At 26.0% G+C, this 12,845-nt stretch overlaps 1 protein-coding gene across 2 annotated transcripts in view; it reads left to right on the top strand.

Moving 5' to 3' along the window:
* The first annotated feature begins 1,156 nt into the window (after nt 1–1,156).
* LOC141532611 (tyrosine-protein kinase CSK) overlaps nt 1,157–12,845 on the top strand; it is a 36,467-nt gene continuing 24,778 nt past the window's right edge. The window contains exons 1-2 of one of the 2 annotated variants that reach the window (XM_074251041.1): nt 1,157–1,464; nt 10,077–10,123. The gene's annotated coding sequence lies outside the window, so the exon portion shown is untranslated. Of the gene's footprint in view, nt 1,475–10,076; nt 10,124–12,845 lie in introns of both variants that reach the window. The other variant, XM_074251042.1, reaches the window with a different exon arrangement.

Raw genomic sequence — 12,845 nt, 5'->3', positions numbered from 1 at the left:
CACATCAATTTTTCATATATTTTATATATTTATATATATATGTATTTATGAAAAATATATAAAAATGCATGTGGGTACTCAAATGAAAGCTGTTGATGAGTGTAACATCGGGATGAGTTTATATCTTAACAAATGATGACACTGAAGTTGGCAGACATTAAAAATTATTTTAAAATTTTATAATTATGCAATTATTGAAAAAAAAAAATTAATTAAAAATTCCACATGTAAAAATTAATAAAAATTACAAGTGAAAAATATAAGAAGCGCTTTTTTATTGTAATTGATTTGTTATTAAAATTTTTAAAATTGACAGCTGATGGCTAACTTCAGCATTATAAAAAATGTCAATAATTAAGAAATGACATTGTATCTTGTCAACTATTAACATTTTTAGAGATATAAGCTCACTCCGACATTACACTAATCGAGACCTTTCATTTGAGTACCCACATAGATTTTTGATATATTTTATATATTTATATATATGTATATATGAAAAATATATAAAAAATTCATGTGGGTACTCAAATGAAAGCTCTTGTTGAGTGTAACATCAGGATGAACTTATATCTTTAAAAACGGCAATAGTTAAAAAAATAGTGACTGCAAGGTTGCTAGTTTTTAGTTAATTATAAAAAAAAAATTTTTATTATTTAAATCGAAATTAATTTTTTTTAAAATCAATTTTGACAATTTTTTGATTTTGTTTAAAAAAAAAATGACATTAAAGTTAGCTGTCAATATTATAATTTTTTTATTTTTTTTTTAATAAATAAATTTGCTCCGAAAAATTGTATTTTTTCCTTTTTTAATTTTCTAATTGTCAATTTTTTGTTTTCATTTTTTTTTTGCCATACATTTTTTTATACTTAATTATTATCTGCAAAATTGATTCTCATAAAAAAAAAAATTATATTTATAATTTTTTTTAATTTTTGTCGGAGAAAAAAAAATTATTTGCAAAAATTCATTTATTTAAAATTATTAAATTGAAAAAAAAAATAAAATTTTTAGCGGGAAAATAAAAATTCAAAGTTTCCGTAAAAAATCGTGAACATTCGTTATTCTTCGGTGGAATGTCGAATGTATGTTTTGTGAGCTCCCACCAGACGTATAGAATGAAGAAAACCGCGATTAGTGTGCCCGACATCGTTTTATTTCGTGTTCCGCCGTGGAATCGCTGGGGCAAGTCGTAGCTGGAGTCTGTCTCTGTCAGTCGGTCGCTAGTTTTGTCCGGGCATTGGATCTCTGTTCCTCAATGTAGCAAAATGGCTGCCAAACTACAATAATGAGTGTGACGTTGTTAACGTTTACCAATGTGTTATATTGTTTGTGTCGTTCTTCCTCAACCATATTTTGTGATTAATATATTACTGTGATAATAAGTAATAGTGACAGTGTTTCCTGTGTCAAGACTTTATTGCACTATTTTAAATAATCAGTCAATACTTTTCACCACGAGTAAGTCAAGGTGTTGTTTTTTTTTTTTTTTTTTTACATTTTTGTTAATTTTTTTGTCCATCATTTTTTAGTTTTATTTTATTTTTTACGTGGCGCTCGCCTATCCGCAAATTCCTCAGCATATCATTTATCATATTAAAATAAATAATCGAGATTTGACTAATTATTTATCGCATTTTAGGTGGTGAGATGTGAAAAAAATTTTAAACTACCATTCAATATAACTGATGTACGCAACCAAACTTATTTATATTTACTTTAGGTATAATGTAAATAACGTTTACCTTTTCTAATTCTTATCCTAGTCATCTAATCTCCATGTCTTCCGGGAAGTCGCGTGACTTCCTTAAAAACTTTTTTTTAAAAACAAATACTGCAATTTACAGTTTATTAATTTAAGTTATTTTTATCACCGTTGCCGAGTTGCTTTATTAATTCACCGCATATCGCATAGAAATTAAAATTATTATTATCAATTGTAATTGCATCTCAAGATTATTTACTTTGCTATAAATTAAATGACACCGATGTTTCATCGATTTAATTAAATTTGTTTTATATTGTATCGCTTGGAGTGTTTTTAATTAAATATTTAATAGTATGAATGAATGATACTGATAGTAGATGTCTGGCAATTTTTTTTAAAAATAAGTTTTTACAATAAAAAATTAAAAATAAGAAAGTGTACAAAATTAAAATTAGTGTCAAAAAATTGCTTAAATAATTTATAAAAAAAATAACAGATATTTATAAAATTTAATATTTTTATTCATTAAAAAAATTTAGAGTTGGATTAAATATTGTTAATCTTGGTAAATAATTTATAGATAAAAATATGACACTGAAGTTAGCAGACGTATGAAAATTTTTGATTTTTTTTTTTTTAACTAAATTACAACTAAAAAGATATTTCTAAAAAATTACATTTATAGTTTTTCAAGTTTTTTACAGGTGAAATATTTTTTTTTAATTATTTCATTGAAATTTTTTCAATAAAAACTTTCTAAAAATTTTTAAATGTCGACTAACTTCATTTTCATAAAAAAATAACAGATCTTTACAAAATTTAATATTTTTTTTTTTTATTAAAAAAATTTAGAGTTGAATTAAATATTGTTAATCTTAGTAAATAATTTATAGAAAAAGATAACGGGAGTAAAAAATGAAATCTCAGAATTGAAATAAAAGAACTGACTTGTAATAAAGATACTATCTGCCAAAAAATAACTATTTGCAAGGTAAAATGGTAGATTATTTTATCAACGGAGTGATATTTTAAGACAGATAATTTATTATGATAAAAAAAGCAACTTAGTAGTTTTAAATATAAGAAAAATGTGAAGCTTTGAATAAAAAGTGAAATTACTGCTAAATAAAATAAATAGAAAAAAATAACAACTCTTGAAAATGTTCAAACTCAAATTATTCGAGCATTAAAAAAAAATCCTTGGCAATTTGTTTAAAATAATATTAATAGTTTGATTAAATCTTGGCGAACAGAAAATAATCCTTGAGGTGCAATTAAACTGTGATGAATTATAATTACCACGGCTTACGCTAAAAAAAAGTGATTAAATAAAACCCACACACGAAACTAGATCTCGTGTTTTTTATTCTTATTATTTAAATTATAATCTAATTTTAAATAAAACTAGTACGACGACTAACTACTGTGTTGTATAATTAAAATAGCTTTGTTACAAGTTTTGTTTAAACTATCTTCATATGTGATGTGTCATACTACGATCCATTGCTGTAATAATAAGTAGTAATTAATAATAGCACAGCATTGTATCAATTTATTGACTATTATCTATAATTTTTATTCTATAAAATAGCTTTCATCTTCACAGTCATTATTAGGTTATTAAATAATTTCTTTCAATTTAAATTATTAATAGCTTGAAAGATCATTTTTTAAAATTAAATAATTGCTCTTCATTAATTTTAAATTATTGCATCGTTTAATCTCAAATTATTCAATTTTGCCATTAAAAAATTACGAATCAATATTCAACGAACGATTAGTTTTAAATTGAAAATTACAGAATAAAAAATAAATTACATCGACTCCAAATAAAAAAAAAAAAAAAAAAAAAAAAAAAAAAAAATTATTTAATTAAAATGGAAGAATCTAAAAAAAATTTTTTTTTTTGTAAAAATTCTTCTTTATTATATCTCTCTAATTTCTTAAAAATAAATGAATGCTGAATGTAGTTTTTTATTGGTCGCAAGTCATAAGTTAGATTTTTAGTGAATCACACGTTCGAACTTATGAGTGGCATTCTTTCTTACAACGTATTGTTATTATTCATATGTAAAATAAATATAGATATTCTTGATGAAAATTTTTTCATTGGATAAGGTTTCGTTAAACATGTTGATCAAACCTCTCGAAACTAAATTATTAATTTTTTTTATAAAAATATTTAATTTTATTTTAATATTAAATCAGTTAAAAATATTGATTGAACAATAAAAATTTAATAATATTATATACTTGAAAGATTGTGAGTAACCAACAATAACATTTCTGTATAAAATTGTACATATTGTATTGTAATAACATACATTGAAACTGAATAATCGATATTTAGAATTTTCACATGTGGGTTGACAGAACAACAATGTAATAATTTGCAGAAATAATAGACATTTAAAAGAAAGTTATTTTGATGTTGATATTAAATATTTGAAAAATTATTAACAATTAATTTTAATTATTATGAATATTTTTTTATATAATTATTAATGTAATATAATTTTATTTATAGCACTGCGTGTCCTAAATTCGTATTTAGGACACGCTCAACTGTTGACTTAAATAAACAATTATGAAACGAGCTGAGAAGAATTTTTTAGGCTACGGGCTCATATTTACGATCAATCCATACATTTCTGCTCTAAAAATTTGACTTTCACCGCAGAAAAAAACGAAAAAATGTATCTAAAAACATTCAAAGCTCCGAAAAAATAGAAAATAATAAATAATTAATAATTAAAATTACATCTTTTTGTCGGTTATGATTCAGTCTGAAGTATGCTGAAACCTCAATTGATGATTCGCAAATGTTTTTTATTATCGATTTCGCTCAGTTGTAAACATTATTCTGGTGTGAAATATTTGCTAAACGTTATTTAATTTAACAAGAATCCTATTCCGTAATAAATATGGACAGTGATTACAGTGATTTAGACGATGATTATAATGATTTTGTTCCTGACGAGATAAAAGAAAAGGCGAAGAATATAGCTTTGCAATCAATGCCAACAAAATCTAAACGAATGTATGTAGCAGCTTATAATGCTTTTAAAGCATGGCGTAAAGAAAATGTTAAATCAAATTCTTTTGCTGAAGATGTGATTTTAGTCTATTTTGATAATCTTTCTCAAAAATATGCCCCTCCCAGTTTATGGGCTTTTCATTCGATGTTGAAAACTACTATCAAAGCATTTGATGACGTTGATATTGGTAATTACAAAAAGTAACGTTTTTTTTGAAGAAACAAATGAGTAAATATGTTGCTAAAAATCTGAAGTATTTACAAAAGAAAATATCCAAAAATTTTTAAATGAAGCCCCTGATAATAAATATCTTGCTACAAAGGTAATTAAATATTTATTGATTTTTTGAGTATGAAAATGTCTATATAGTCTAAATATTTGTTTATTTTATTCTTACTGTTGCAGGTTTGTTTAATATTTGGAATTTCTGGTGCTTTAAGAAGAAGTGAATTCATGAACATGAAACTGGAAGATGTCAAAAAAATTGATGAGAACACTTTATTTATTAAAGTTCCGATTACAAAAATAATCAGCCAAGATCATTTACCATTGATGGTAAATATTATGACTACGCAAAAGAATACATGGATGCTAGGCCCAAAACCTGTAAAACAGATCGATTTTTTTGAATTACCAAAATGGTCGATGTACTTGTCAGCCCATAGGAATTAACAAGTTTGGTTCAATGCCTAGAACCATTGCTGAATTTTTAAAATTAGAGAATGCCAATAAATACACTGGACATAGTTTCCGTCGAACATCTGCCACATTATTAGCTGATGCTGGAGGTGATATGACAGTGATGAAGAGACATGGTGGTTGGAAGTCATCAACAGTAGTTGAAGGTTATATTGCCGATTCCGTTAACAACAAAAAACGTACTCATTCTATGATCACCGATGGAATTGTTTTGGATAAAAAACAAATACTGTTGAATCCACTCCTCGATCTACTAAACCATCTCCTGTAGTTACAAACAGTACCGTTTTAAATAAATCAACCAGTTTAGACGTTTCGACGAAAAAAATTTGACAAAAATTACAAATGTTTTATCAGTATTAAATGAAAAATTAATTGAAACAGCAGTCTCAATGTCCAAACCCGAAAATAGTGTTTTATCAAACTTTGGCCAACCGTGTTCACCAGCATCAAATGTAGTTGAAGTTGATACATCACACCATCAAAAAAAATTTAAATCTATTTCGCAAGAAAATACTGTTGCGAAAAAGAAAAATTCAACTTCTCAATTCAACGATTGTGGAACTCCTGATTTATTTATCAGTTCTACAGTATTTTATGATCAAGATTTAGGTTTATGCGTGAAAAAATTTTAAGAGTCTCAATATAAGGTATTCCAAAACTGCCATTTCACCATTGAAGTTCAATCCGAAGAAAAATAAATATTCGTTGATTTTACATTTTATGATTTTAATAATAAATAGAAATAAGTGGAAATAAACATTTTAAAAATCGTTAAAAAAATAATAAAAAAAACTAATAATTAAATGAAAAAATTATTAAGTATATTTTTATTTTTTTTGTTAATCATTTCAAATTTTTTTTTTTAATTGACAAGTGGGAATTTTATAAAATAAAAAATGCAATTTCTTATGAATAAATTTTTGGAGCAAATTTTTTGGTTAAAGAAAATTAAAAAATTATAAAGTGACAGCTAAATTTATTGTTATTTAATTTTATATATTGAGTGTTTTAATGTGTGGATTAATTTTTTTTTAATTACTATTAATCACTTTGGATTTAAAATTTGATATATATTTATTTCTTTTTTTTAACTTTTTATTCGTTTTTAGGACTGGGGGCTCCGCCCCCCAGCCCCACGGGGCTTCGCCCCTGGACCCCACCGGGGCTCTGCCCCTGGACCCCGATTTTGGGTCTACATATATCGCTACATTTGTAATAATGATAGTGCGTGCCACTCGTGTAACGTTGTCGATTACCACAATATACTATCATACTATTTTTAAGCAATTATTTACTTTAACATTCTAGATTTTATTTATGCACGATATACTATTTTTGTTTTTGCTTAATTAATTTTTATATTTAAATTTAAATAATACTGAAGACGAATTTAGGACACTGGTGCTACAAAATAGTGTAAGATACTCGTAGCTTAAATGAGCGATCATTCACGGCGTGTTAGCGCACTCGCTTCGCTCGTGCGCCAACTTCACGCCGTGTCATAATCGCTCATTTAAGCAACTCGTATCTTAATGTACTATTTATATGCTACTGGTAGAAGGATTTCTTAGTATTTAAGAAATTATTTCTTATTATTTAAGAAATAATTTTTTTCTAGTCATTAAACAATTTTAACATTAAACAATAATTTTTTGATAGTTAATAATTATAAATTGATATTTAATATTCATTCATTAATAATTAAATTAACTGCTAAACTTATTGTAAGGTGTAACCTAACAATATATATGTATAATTATTAACTATCAAAAAATGATTTTTTAATATTAAAAATTGTTTATTAACTAGAAAGAAAAAATTTATTAAATGTTAAATCATTTCTTAAATACTAAAAAAAATTTTTTAAATATTAAGAAATGATTTCTTAAATACAAAAAAATCTTCTTAATTGCTATAAGAAATCTTTCTGTCAGTGTAAAAAATAATCAATCAATTTTTAAGTGATTTGATATTAAATATTTGATGAAATTTAATTAAAAAAAAAAACCTTACAAAGATTTTAGAGACAAAAATGAGCTTTAAATTTATGAAAAAATGAATAATTTAGTGAAATTAAAAAAATCAGATAGTTAAAATTATTGCAAAATTTTTATTTGAAGTTATTTTGAAAAAATTCCTTTAATTTTTTAAAAATAAATTTTTATACGATTATTTTTCTAAAAAGTTACTAATTTCTGTGAGATAAAATGTCTCGCTTGAACATTTTAAGCAATATTTCATGTAACTATTTATAAAAATCGTCAATTCATACAGTTGATATTTATTACACTTGTCTTGTTATAATTTATAAGTTAATAGTGCAGCTAAACTAAACATATAGAATATAGAATATAGAATAGAATGCATTAAAGACATTTGTCGGGAAACGAGTGTATCCGTCGTGTTCATCACGAATTAACGTGGGGGGATTAAATACAGTCGGATAAATAATGTGAGAACGAGACATATATATTATCAGGTCGTGTCTCGGTAGTGTACTTAAGAATAATCTCAAACTTGTCTTCCTTGGCACGGACAATATTCATTTTTTGTTCCATCTGCGGCAATTAAAATTTAAACATTTCTTACGAGTCAATTACGCTCACCCGTCAATACACGTCAGAATAATAAAAGGAATAAAATGGGCAAAATGTATAACTTTATTACAGTTAACATATTAATATTTTTTTTTTAATTGCTACCATATAATGTTATATTTGTTTTATTTTATATTTTTATATAATTGCTGTTGTATGTATTGAAAAGAAGTATGTAACCAACAAAAGTTCCATCCTGGGAAATTGAGCAATTCCAGGCGAATGAAAGTCCTTGAAGTTGACTTACATACACTACAAACTTGGTTATTTGTATTTATATAAATAGTATATTGTATATAACATCAGTACGATAACAATCGTTAAAAATTAGAGCATCGATTCAATCCTTGTGTGTGTCAGTCCCTTTGAAAAAAAGTTGCGTGCGAATTCAGATAATTAGCGAATCACTAATTACATGACTAACGGACGCCTTGTTCGAGTTACTTGATGTTGTTAGCTCTTTACTTATTATGTCCTGGAGGTGTATTAAAAATGTATATGCGTGTAGATATAAAGATAGGAAGAAAGGAAGTGTACTGTCGACAAGTAACAGCTACGTAAAAGACTTCCGCACCGCTACTTGATTTCTCACATTCATTTGCATAATTTTATTTTTCAGTTTTAAAGATAGCCTTAAACTTTATTTTTAACCACTGAGTTATTTCTTCAGTTAAAAATACATAAGGTCGTGCATAAATTACATTTCATAGGTTTATTTTAAAACAGAAAGTTTATTTGAATAAAATTGCTGTTGGCTCAAAATTTGGCAATATATGTAAATTTTTGACTCACATGTTCTTAAAAATTTCTTACAATTTATTGGGAAATCCGTACTAGGAAATCAGTAGAGGCATTGTAGAAATATTCTATGGAATCACATCTTTCAGGAAATTGAGTCTAATCTAATCAATTACACGCTTAAATATATTATAAACTTTCTATAATCTAGCCGGTCAAAGGAATAAAGGTCGTGAGTTCTGAAATCAATAATAAATAGTTACTTTTAGGAAGTAGATAATAAATTGCTCATTTATTAAGATTTTCAATGCATCATTTATTATAATTTTTAATGAATCAAATCAGAGAAATTGACTGTAGAGCGTCTGAAATTATTATTATTTATACATTGAAGATTTAGTAACTATTTATAATTAAAATTTTTAAATTAACAAAAAACTTGTAAATTAAATAAGAAGTTATACTTAACACCTCGATTATTATATCAGTCTGATTTTGAGCCACAAATGTAATAACAGAGGTTAAGGCTCTGAGTGTGAGGGTTCAGGTTCGAATCCGCCCTAGGTCAAAAAAATTTTCAAAACTTTCAAATTTAATTTTAGCAAATATTAGCAGATTCAATGAATAATACAAAATAATTACAATAAATTTGAAAATTTAAACACAAACGCTGTCATAATAATTTTTCTTTGAGAAAAAAACTTTGATAACTTTTAAATACTTAAGGAGATCCAGTAAGTAAACATAAATAAGTTTTAAAGTTAGGGAACTCTTGCGGTGTAGTCAAATGTATACCGGTAATTCAGAGTGATATGTTTTTTATTAGTCAATTAAATGTTAATAATTATTTAATCAGTAAATTTTTTGGGAATCTCTTCAAAAATGTTATTAATTAATTTAAAAATTAAATTTAAGATTCATAACGTAAATTTTCTTAAATCAAGAAAATCTTAAGGAAGATTGAAAATTTTGTGAATGAACTTAAAATTTCTTGAACGAAGTTAAATTATTTTAAGCCAAGAAAATTTCTTCTTGCTCCAAAATAACTTCGGTCTTTCTTATAATTTTTTTGGTTCAAGAAATTTTTTTTTTTCTGCGTACGCATTATTTTTTTTTGGAAACATTCTTTACACTAGTAGGATATTCGGATCTCCTTAATGTATAGCTTCAAGTACTCTTTAATATAGATTCTGAAAATTTTTCCATCATGCATTTGATAATGGCATAACTGTAAACACTTTCATAAAATAAATAATAATGTTATTAATTTACTTTTTTTTCTTTTTTCAGGGAATAACGTAACCGGAAAAAAAATGGCATGTGAATCGAGGAACTAGGTAAATTATATAATTATTTAAATATAATAAATATTAAAAAATTGAAATCTTAGTAAAGTGAATATTGCAAAGTGAAGAATAAAGAGTATCCAATAAAGTAAGGTATATAATATGAGGTTGTGATACTTATGATGTGATGAATGATGGCGATGATGATTAAAAGCAATGCATATAATGCTTTCACTGTTTTACTAATTCTACTTGAGATGTATAATGTTGGTACGGTGTAAATATATCCATGTAGACACACTGTACGTGTGTATTTAATACCAACACATTTAAAGTGGGCGCCATCAAGCACCCATTTTCCATTCCATTCCATTCCGCCTACTTTTCATGCCCGGGAGCAGCTACCAAAGCGGCTTTCTGAGATTAGTTGACATGAAAAAAGAAATTCTGAAGAGATGACATATATGCTTAAGGCTATACACTTGAATCACCTAGCTACTACTTAATATTACGCTTTTCCAGATTACGGAAGATATAAAATCATAGAACCTCCTTAGTTGTTGCATTGTGTGCTTGAAAAAGTGGGGTCAGCATTGCGATACAAATATCACCGTCAGCATTTATTATTCCTTAGTCACGTCACAGTTTACTTATACTATTAACTATAACATACTGCTTTACATTGCTTTATAACAGACTGCTACACTTAACTAGTAAAAGTACACATGGAAAAAAGTGTAACTATTATAACGATCTAAATTGCTGCTAAAATTACTCTCTAGTCTCTTCTGTGCTATGCATGCAGGAAATTACCCAAATAGTTTGGTACTGAGAGGAAATTTAAATTTTCACCATGTATGTTCTACAATATAGCAATTAACTGCTAAATTCTCTAAGCGTACTAATTTAAATTTTAATTTTACACTGATGGAAAAAATTTGTTTTAGAAAGGAACGTAATTTTTAAATTATTGTTCTGATTAGTTGTTCGTTTAACTTTAATAGGAGTTTTTAAAAAAAAAAGAAATCTTAAGTTTATTATAGGAATTTACCAGAAAATTTATGAATAAAATTTGAATTTTTTTTTTTGGAGAGAGTAAAAAAAATTAGAATTGAATCTGAATAATATAATTCTTTAAAATGTAATTTTTTTGTCTTGTGAAATTACTAAAAAACTATCGAATTACTTGAGAGGAATTTTTATTTGTTGTAGATTAAAATATCGTAAAATTTTTGTACACGATTTAAATAAGAATACTATAAAAAAAATTTTTTCCTACTTCATTAAAAATTTTTAAAGTGATCTTAACATTTCTTCATCGCTTGAATCAAAATTTATGGTAAATTTTTTTTTTTTTTAAACTCCAATCCAAAATGAGACAATTCACTTTTTTTTTCTTTAATATAAAAATCAATTTTTATTATTACAAAAATATAACATTTCCTAAAGCTGTGATTGGTAGTCAAATAATATTAACAGTATAATTTAATACATTTTTTAAAGTAGTGTCTCGGATAGCTTAATAGGTAGAACCTTTGAGGCGTAACCAAAAGATCCAGGTTCGGGTCCTGGTCTGGGACGTCCGAATTATTTTTTCAGTCAAATTTATCTCTGGTGACAGATTTAGATGTGAATTGTGGCTAAATTGTTTATGCCTGGAGGGAAATACAGACTAATAATATTAAAAAAAAATTAAAAATTGTTGTATTACACTGAATAGCCAATTAACTGAAAAATCTAAAAAATAAACCGTATAATCACTAAAAATTATTATTTAAAAAATAAAAATTTCTGTAGTCAATCTAATTGAGTTCTAGGTACTTTCTCAACCTCAAAAGCAGTAATTTCAAAAGTTACCTTCATACTTTTCACTATAATTTAAAATTATAATTATAATAATCATAGAAACTTCATTATTTGTAAGTACTATTTGTTCCCCATTTGTAACCTATCATTAGACATTTTTAGTGTTAATAAAAATAACAATACTGAATACACTAAAAAATTCAAATTCTCAGAAGCTCTTTCTCTTTTTCCTTAATAAAAAATTGCATCCGTAAGTTCATAAGTGGTCTTCTCCATTTCTCTTTCTATGAAAGCTACATTTCTTCTCATTGTCTATTGTTTGGCGTAATTACTATAAACTTTTGTCCTTTTTTGTATCGATTGCTGATTAGTTGGTTGAGAAAATGACAGACAATCTATCGGCGCGCATCACAATTGAAATAAGTGATACCTATCACTGAGAATAATATCTTAATTATTAATATTAATATTGAGGACGTGAAAATGATACGGTTGAGGGTAAATACGTGTAACGTATGTAAGTGACCATTAAATTTACAATTATTGTAGCAAGTATATTAACTTAAAGCATGTCTGTCGTTGTCCTGCATGTCTTTAACTCGATTTTAGTTGAGACTATATATAAATATCATACTATCACTATTATACAAAATATACATACTCTTACTTTGTTAACGTAATATAACTTTTGTATCCACGAGCGTTCACCAGAACGACGGTGAGACCGCCATGCCCGCTTGCACACCTAACTGAATACTTGCGAATACTTGTGACGTGCTGATTACTACGTTTCTTTCTCATTTTTCTGTAACGTCACTTTTAAAACGTTTACTTTTTTTTATCTCGAAACCGTCAAGTTAACTACAAGTTCTTTCATTTTCTCCACGTGTAAGAGATTTTACGCTATTTTTATTTTATTTTTAATTAAACGAAGCAAAATTAATTATTTAGAAATATTTGTTGTTCT

The sequence above is a fragment of the Cotesia typhae genome, unplaced genomic scaffold (assembly GCF_013202065.1).
Source record: "Cotesia typhae breed Kobodo isofemale line unplaced genomic scaffold, CoteBio_Ctyphae contig_65, whole genome shotgun sequence".
Classification (NCBI taxonomy): Eukaryota; Metazoa; Arthropoda; class Insecta; order Hymenoptera; family Braconidae; genus Cotesia; species Cotesia typhae.
Note: the sequence above shows the minus strand (reverse complement) of the source record. Positions and strands in the feature narration are given on the sequence as shown.